Source organism: Sinocyclocheilus anshuiensis, unplaced genomic scaffold (genome assembly GCF_001515605.1).
Source record: "Sinocyclocheilus anshuiensis isolate Anshui unplaced genomic scaffold, SAMN03320099.WGS_v1.1 scaffold598, whole genome shotgun sequence".
NCBI classification, from domain to species: domain Eukaryota; kingdom Metazoa; phylum Chordata; class Actinopteri; order Cypriniformes; family Cyprinidae; genus Sinocyclocheilus; species Sinocyclocheilus anshuiensis.
The window spans coordinates 756,722-765,388 of record NW_015547660.1 but is presented as its reverse complement, the minus strand read 5'-3'; positions in this window follow the sequence as shown (position 1 = coordinate 765,388).

Sequence of the window (8,667 nt, the reverse complement as noted above, 5' to 3'; positions counted from 1 at the left end):
CTTTGCAATGATTTGTATCGTGAAAAGCGCTATACAAATAAACTTGAATTGAATTGAATTGAATGGCTCCACACTCCACACTCAGCACACTGTGTTTATTAGTAATTTATCTGTCTTTGAAATCAGCAACTCTGGTTACATAATCAGAAAATAATCTTTAAATATAATGCCTGTGCATCTTTTGCCAGGAAATCTGCTCATATGATGAAGTTTAATTGTCTAGCATGAGAATGAGTGGCACTGCTTAGTTTAAAATGCAAAGTGTGGCCATTATCTGGCCTGAGATTCAAGCACATCCATCACGCTATGCTAATGTAGCCGGTTGGTTAAGATATTCCAATATAAGCCACCCTGGAGATGTAGTGAAATTAACACTGATAGAGAGGGGAGGCACCAACACAGAAGGGTCAAGAGATAAAAACAGACAGAGCAACAGTAGGGAGACATGATTAGCCCTAAACGCACGCGCACACACACACACACACACACACACACACACTCACACACACTCAATAGTAGGCTACTCTGTCCAGTACATCATCTACAAAACACACCTGCCTCCAAAAGCTTTGAGGAAAAGACTCTTATATTATAACTCAGTCTACTGTATTTTATCAGTAATTTCGGAATTTTGCGATCCTTCAAGAGATAAACATCATAAGATATGCGCCAGGGTTTATGTTAGAAAACTGACAGGAAAAACCAAGAAGAAACCATTATTTCAATGAAAAAACATCAAATGTAAAGTGTCACATAGAGAATTCTGGGAATGTCAGTTTACTCATTTTCACTTCCAAAACCTGTACACAGCACATCATATATTTCAAACAGTCGAACATGGTGTTAGCAACACCAATGTCATGGGTTCGATTTCCAAGGAAAGCAAGAACTGATCAAATGTAAATGTGTGCCTTGAAAATGTGATGTGCCAAATGCATAAATGTAAATGAAGATCTGTTACAATTTTTATTAAAAGTTATTACAGTTAACCAATTGACAAGTTTTTACCATATCATATTTACAGTCCAGTTCCAAAAAGAGTCCGGTTCCCACTGTTTACTGTCTAAGTTGGCGTTTTTTTTTTTTTGGCAAAAATAAAGGTTCAGTCACATTTACTGTTGTTCTGTGAATTTTCAGTGACAATATGAAAAACACAACTGGGAATTTTGAATAAAAGCAAAAGTATTCACAAGGGGCTGGTCAAGTAAATGCCATGTAGACAAGATTTATTATAGACAGCTAAAAAAATAATTAATAAAAAAAATAACAATTATGAAATAAAAATTTATAAAAACTATAGACATATTTAAAATCATTAAGACCAAACTATATTTCTATAAAGTCATTTAAAATGACAAAATATAAAAAAAAAAAATTAAAAAAAAAAGTTAATAAAATTTTGTTTGGCATGAAAAGTGACCTCTGCTTCTCCTTTTTGGGCCAAAATGTCACTAACGTGATTCACCTTAATCTGTAAAGTAGATCAGACTATATGCTGGTAGTTAACGAGACTGACTACCCATACTGTACAGCAGCTCCAGTGAAGTGAGCTCTGTTTTCTCCTCTGCTCTCCAGAGATCTCTCATCTTCTCCTCAGAGAGCGAGTGGCATCTCTCATGTGACACGCTGCTCTAATTCGTCCCTGGCCTCTACTTCACTCACCCGAGCTGCAAGGGAAGGCATTATTATCATTATATTAATGTGACATTAATTGCTTTTACTTTTTCACTCCATTAAGTGCGCTCTATCTCTTTGGGAGGCAGGCCAGATGGTTTATCACTCGCCGATGTTGCAAGCACCGTTAATGGCTGAAGACTCTGGCCTATAAAACCATTGTGCCAAAGTGTTGAAAATGTTCACAGGGCTAATTGAAAGCTAAATGTGAAGGTAAAGCGCCGAGCGTCCAGCTGTAAAGAGCCAGATTACTGAAGAGGAGGTGAACTAGCATGAACCAGCATGGAGGGAATCACAAGCTGCTTAAATGGACACATTTCTGTTAATGCTTTGTTGATCCAAACCTGTATGCTGTTATTTGTCTTTTGTTATTTTTAAGAATCTTTGCACAGCTGTTTTTCACTCCAAAAAGGTAACATTTCCCAGTTTCATTTACAGTAGTTTAACGTTATGTTCTAAAATAACTAAAACTAAAACTGAAATAAAAAATTTATAAAACTATATATATATATACATATTAAAAACATAAGAAAAACACACACACGACAAAATTATTTTAACTTTCCAGCAGGTACATGAATTCTCATTTGTTCATATGAATGAAAATGTCAAATGTCACACAAATCAATGTGATTCTCAGGAGCGCAAAATACTTTTATGAAGAGAAATAGGCATTTAATGTACTATTTAAATTTGTTGAAATGATATTATACATTTGATTAATTTCTGGAGCAGATTTATTAATAATTAATTAATAATTAATTAATTGATGAATTATTAATTAATAATAAAGAGTAAAATCAAACTGGTCTGATGACACAACCCTTCTTAAAAAAAAAAAAAGTATACATATAAAGATGTAGGGCGGTGTCATCAGACCAGTTTGATTTTACTCATTATCAATTAAGTCTTGCATTCTTGTTATTAATATAAGTCTTGGATCATTCATATAAACAAATAGTTTGTAACGGGGAGTCCTGTGTCGGAGGCATCCGTCTGCAGCAGGAAGGGGCAGCTAGAGTCCGGGGCTCGGAGGACGGGCTCCGAGATGAGGGCCCCCCTTCACCCTCTGGAAGGCCTCCTCCACTGCTGGTGTCCTCTGTACCTTCTCCGGCTGCCCCTTCCTGGTCAAGTCTGTCAGGGAGGCGGCTAAAGAGGAGAAGTTGGGGATGAAACAGCGATAGTACCCCGCCAACCCTAGAAAGGCTCGTACCTGGGTCTTGGTCTCTGGTCTCGGAGCGGAGCGTACCGCCTCCACCTTCTTCTCCTGCGGCCGAATGAGACCCCGTCCCACCTGGAAACCCAGGTACTTCGCCTCGGAGAGGGCAAGGTGGCATTTGCGAGGGTTGGAGGTGAGTCCAAAGGGAAGAGCGAAAAAAGGTGAGGTGAAGAAGATCGCTTGTCGGTGATTCTTCACTGATTTGCCTGCATTCTCCACCAGTGTAACGGGGTGAAGAATCACACGACAAGTAATCTCAATCAATACCCCGGAGGGTGGATTTATTGGGGTGATAGGTGCTAGTGAGAAAGGTCCAGGTAGGTGCTCCGGTGCCGTGAGTGCTCTCTTCCGTCTTCCCAGTGCAGAGGGTCCGTGCAGTGCTCCTGTGGGGCTGGTCGGTCACACGCTGTTTTCTGTGGGAAAAATGAGAGGGCGAGTTAGTGCTCAGTCTCATGGAGGAATCTCCCAGATGGCAGGGCTTGCATGGCTTATGTAGCCGCCGCCTGATGAGGTGCAGCTGTGACCGATCAGCCTGTGATGATGATGGCCAGGTGCTCCTCGCTTGTTTCCAGGGCGATGCTGATGAAGCTTCGGGACGCTCGTCACAAGTTGTAATTTGACTCAGAGGAAGACAGAATCACATCTTTGTGGCAGTTTTTTCTAATGATCAGGGGTTAATGTAAGACTTCTTCACCACACAAATGCTTGTTAAAGCAAAAATACTACAAAATGCATCATATTTAGTGAGAAAATTTGACGTGCTCAGACACTAGTTTTGGAATCAGCAACGAAAATTAGTAAGAAAAAAGTGCTAGATTTCATTCAGCAAATGAATGATTTGTAACGTTTTTGTACATTAGCTTACATGTACAGCAGAATTAGCCTTTGGAAGTATGGTCAACACATGCGCTCTACAAAGCTTCATCTTTGTCCAGTTTCTGATGTATTTTTCTCCAGAAGTTATGACTGATAAAAATGTCTTTGTACTCTTTTAAACTAAAGTTGTGTCTTTCTCATAACCCTCTTAGGGCCAGTTTTACTAAACAGGGCAAATTAGCTCGAGAGTGCAATTCCAAAACTGCGCCGATGGGAGGGAAACTTCAGCGGGTGATTTACTAACAACGCACAAATTAAATAACACAGACGCAACATCTCATTTGCATATCGACCAACACAATATACCAAGCACAGCGCAAATTAGCATGGTCGCAAATAAAGAATAAAGAAATAAAGAAGTCACAGTACGTTGAAAAGAACCGGAGGCCAAAAAATTTAGGTTTGCTAGAAATTTTGATAGACCTGGTATTGAATGACTCCTAGTTGAGGGTTCAAAGTCGTCTTTTATTTCCAGAAGCAAATTTAAAATAACATGGCTTGGCAAACGATATGTTCGGATAATGTGTTCTTCTGGCATTCAAAATAAATTAATTTGTGTGGAAAAAATCCTCTCACTTCTACCACGCGCTCTCTGTTCTCTGCGGTGCCTCCTCCAGCAACAACAATTGCAGCCATTTCCAGCGCAAAATAGTTTAAGACATGCTTTTTTGGGCGTTAAATAGTGGCGCAAATGGCAGTAATTTAACGAGCGCCAAGTAAATCGCGTTGCGTGATTCATTTGAATAGCCTACTCTCCTCACATAGGTTTTGCGTCTGAAAGGGAAACTCCTACAAATGTATATTTAATAAGGTCAGGCGCAAAAATAACTGTGTCCACGCCTTTCCAGCGCTAAATCATCACTGCGCGTCTTTAGTAAAACCTGACAGCACTATTTTAACGCCAAAAGACGGTTTGCTTGGGCGCAAGCTGTTAATAAAACTAGCCCTTAGTCAAGCGTTTGTCAATGCGGCCGTCTGTTGTTGTTGCAGTCTGCGCTATTTTGTTGTTGTTGTTGTTCCCTCTTTTTAGTTTTCTTTGCTACTGTGAAACAAGGGTCGGGCCAGTGCTGCCACCTTGTGGAGCAACTGATTAGTGCAAATCAAATTCACTGCGAATATGCGACCTGTACAGTTCAGATGGTGAGCGTACAGTACTATTTTAGTGACAAAATTTGCACCACATCCACTGTATGTGTACCCTCGTTTACATGTAAAAACTGAACACATAAAAACCACATGCGTGGTATTTTCAGCCCTGTTTTGTGGTATTTTGGGTCTTTTAAGAGCTCAACAGACAAAATGACAGAGGGCTTTGGGGCATGTGTTCCCTCAGATCATACCTTTATATTAGATCAAACATTCTCATTTGTTGTTTTGTGCTTAATTTTTATGCATCCCCTATTATTGCTGATGTAGTCTCATAAATGAAAGGAGGAAGACTCACTGAAAATATTCATCCTCACTTTGACTGTAATATTACAGTTCATCTGAGAAAAAGCATTCATCTCATGACTGTTAACATCACTTCAGACCCATAAAACACCATTGAACTGCTCCTTTACGTGTAGCGTCTCCGTCAGTGGACGTATATGAAATAAATGTATGATTTTAATGTTTCTGGCATAAAAAAAAATCAGTGAGGGATCTCATAATTACACCAGTTTTAATGATTGCATTGTCTACAGTAATTTCTTGTCTTCATTAATTTCTAATGAGTATTATGTGCGAGGCTGGCACATTAAAATGTTAAAGAGATCAAGCTGCATTGTAAAATATCATTAATTAAGCAATTAATCAACTGCAAATAACCGAGTGAACTTTTACAGCACTAAGTTATATATATTTCCAACCCAATTGCTAATTTAATTTAGTGTCTCTTAAAAAATGGATGTCCCATAATCAGGAACAAAACTTTAAACTATTTCTCTCGCTTTATTATGAAGCACATTATTTAGAAAATAGGAACCTAAAAGGGAATCGCTGTTTTTTGTTAAGACTTGCATTTGTCTCATACATTATAAAGTGATGCCTTAAAGTCTCATAAACACATATCATCTGCAGTGTTTAATTAAATGCTGCCCAGCCTGGATGGGAGTGCAATTCAAGATACTAAAGAATAATACAATAATATACATGTATTCTTGTTCATATGTACTGATTTTTGTTAACAGACGTTTTTAAGTCTTCTCTTATGTCTAATCATTGTGAACAAACGCATTAAACAAGACGCAAAGGTGTTGAATGTGGTTCTAAAGAGGAGAAGCTCTTGCATCAGCACCTTAAATGTTGCATAATGTAGCATTGACATTTTGTTATATATATATATATATATATATTTGTAGCTTTATGTTGTTATGTGTAAATCTTTAGATTAGAGAGTGACATCTGACTATCCATGAATGTGGCATTCACTTTCAAGTGAATAGGATTATATAGTAATAGTAAATAATAATAGTGAATAATGATTTCAGACACACATTACCTATTTTTTCTAAATGTATTTAATTTCTTATGTTTCGTTGTATGCTATATAGGCAGAGAAAGTCATTCACAATTAAACATTGCATCACATTGTGAGAAATGTGCTGTTGTATGTAACACACTAGAGCATTATGCTTGTTTGCACAAGACGATTGATAGTTAAAGGTGTTTGAAGTGTTAATATGGGCATTCGCTTTAGCCGTCATTACTGAAACAAAGAAGCCTCTCAATGATCAGCCTCTCATCGACTCCACTAACGCCTCCATCACCCGTCCACTGTATCGACACACATTGACCGGCGGTGAGTGAGTAGGTTGTTGTACATGGACTGTATGTATTAAGATAAAACATGCAGGGCCATATGATGTTATGATGATACACATCCCTCTCCAATCCATGACAAACACTGAACAAATACTGAGTGTTTTGTTCAATGACTGATCGGCCCTTATTTGTTTGACTTGCCAAAATGCTGGACAATTTTGGTGAATATGAATGGCAGAAACGCGGTTTTGTTTAATACACAAATACTGAAGCACGTGTGACGCTGGCGGTGATTTTCGGCCTCTGCGACTCACTATATGATGGCATGAACACAAAAACGTGCAGTAGGAGATCTTGGAAAATGCTTACTTTAGCCTGATAGCACTGAAAGCGAACGTCCCACGCTCCCTGCAATCGCCGTCCAAAGCCACGGCACCTGAACGCATAGACGCTCACAGACCAGAATACCAGAGACAACATAACTACAATAGGCTCCATCAGCCGTTCTCAATTCCAGCCCATGTTCCGAAGTGAAGTAAACCCCTGCTCAGGGAGTAGGGAGCAATGAACACGGTGTAGGGATCATATCGATCGGAACACAGTTCATGCACGTAGCTCACTTCTAACGAGTTGGTTATCTGAATCGGGTGTAAGCGAGACAAAATATGTGCGCAAGGACTGGAATTGGGAACCGCTGGGCTACATCATGTGTCATTCACCGGCGAGAAAACTTTAAAAGTACTACAATACCAGGAAGGAAGGTCGGGTTATTGATGTTTGTCTACCATTCTCGCTCTGTCTGCACAGCGTGCGTGAACGTGCTGATGACATATCCTGTCTGCGCGAACAGGTTACGCAGAGGTATGCAGATACATACATTGACAGGCAGGTAGGAAAGCCAATTAAAATGCTCATACCGAGCATAACAAAAAATGTTTTTGTTTCACCTTTAATCTCCAGAGCTGCTGTGAGAGTCACTGCGCAAGAATTTAACCATTTCATTTGAGAAAACTAGCATCATCATACTGTATACACACAAAAACTTCATGGCAACCTGTCAAAATAAAAGTGCGGTTTAACATGTAACAGAAATATATTACTCTTGTATTACTTTTGTACAGTATATTGTACATCTTTAAATATTCCATTTTCTATCAAATTTAAATGAAACAATTAAATTATAAAAATAAATATTACAACCAGATTAATCACTTAATTGTAGAAAAAAAAAAAAATAATTATTAGCCTATTCAAAATGTTTTAAAGGAAAATTCACACAATTTTTCTTCCATGTTTTAATTTCAACAGTAAACCTCAGTTTGTTTGCCAAAAAATAAAAGGGTTTAATTTTCATTAGATTTAAAATAAATGCTTAATGCCTTCATTTGATTTTCAGAAAAATGTAAAAAATAATTTCCTGGGGAAAAAAAAAAACTAAAGAAAGAACAAGTTTGTAGGGCCCTATTGTTCAAAATGTTGTAAATTTTTTTTTTGACTTATTTTTTCACTGAAATAAATGTTTTTGTAATTACACAGAGAGTAAAGTACCGATAAAAGTTACCGTTGGGTACCGGTACCGAAATTCAGGTACTGATACCGGTACCATACCAGTTAAAATGTGAACGGTACCCAACCCTATTGGTAGGGTGATCTGGGTTGTTAGTAGGGTGATCTGATGGTTTGCAGGGTGCTCTGGGTGGTTGGTAGGGTGATCTGGTGATTTTGTAGGGTGATATGGTGGTTTTTGTAGGTTGTTCTGGGTAAGTCAGTCACTTCTGTGTATCAATCACTCCTATATTCCTTCTCTGCTTATGTCTCCATTGCTAAAAGGACATACTATCATAACAAAATTAACAATTCGTCTAACTCTCACGTGCTCTTTAAAACATTTTCCTCCGTCCTTTGTCCTCCTCCTCCCCCTCCTTCATCAACTCTAACAGCTGACGACTTTGTCACGTTCATTAATAAAATTAAAACCATCAGTGCACAATTTTCCACACCACAATCTGTCAAGCACATCTTACCAGCAAACATACACTCGTTCACATCCTTCGCTTCACTCTCCGAGGCAGAAGTTTCTAATCATCCTACTACTTGTCCGCTTGATCCTATTCCATCTCATCTCCTTCAAGCCATTTCTCCTGCAGTTGTAG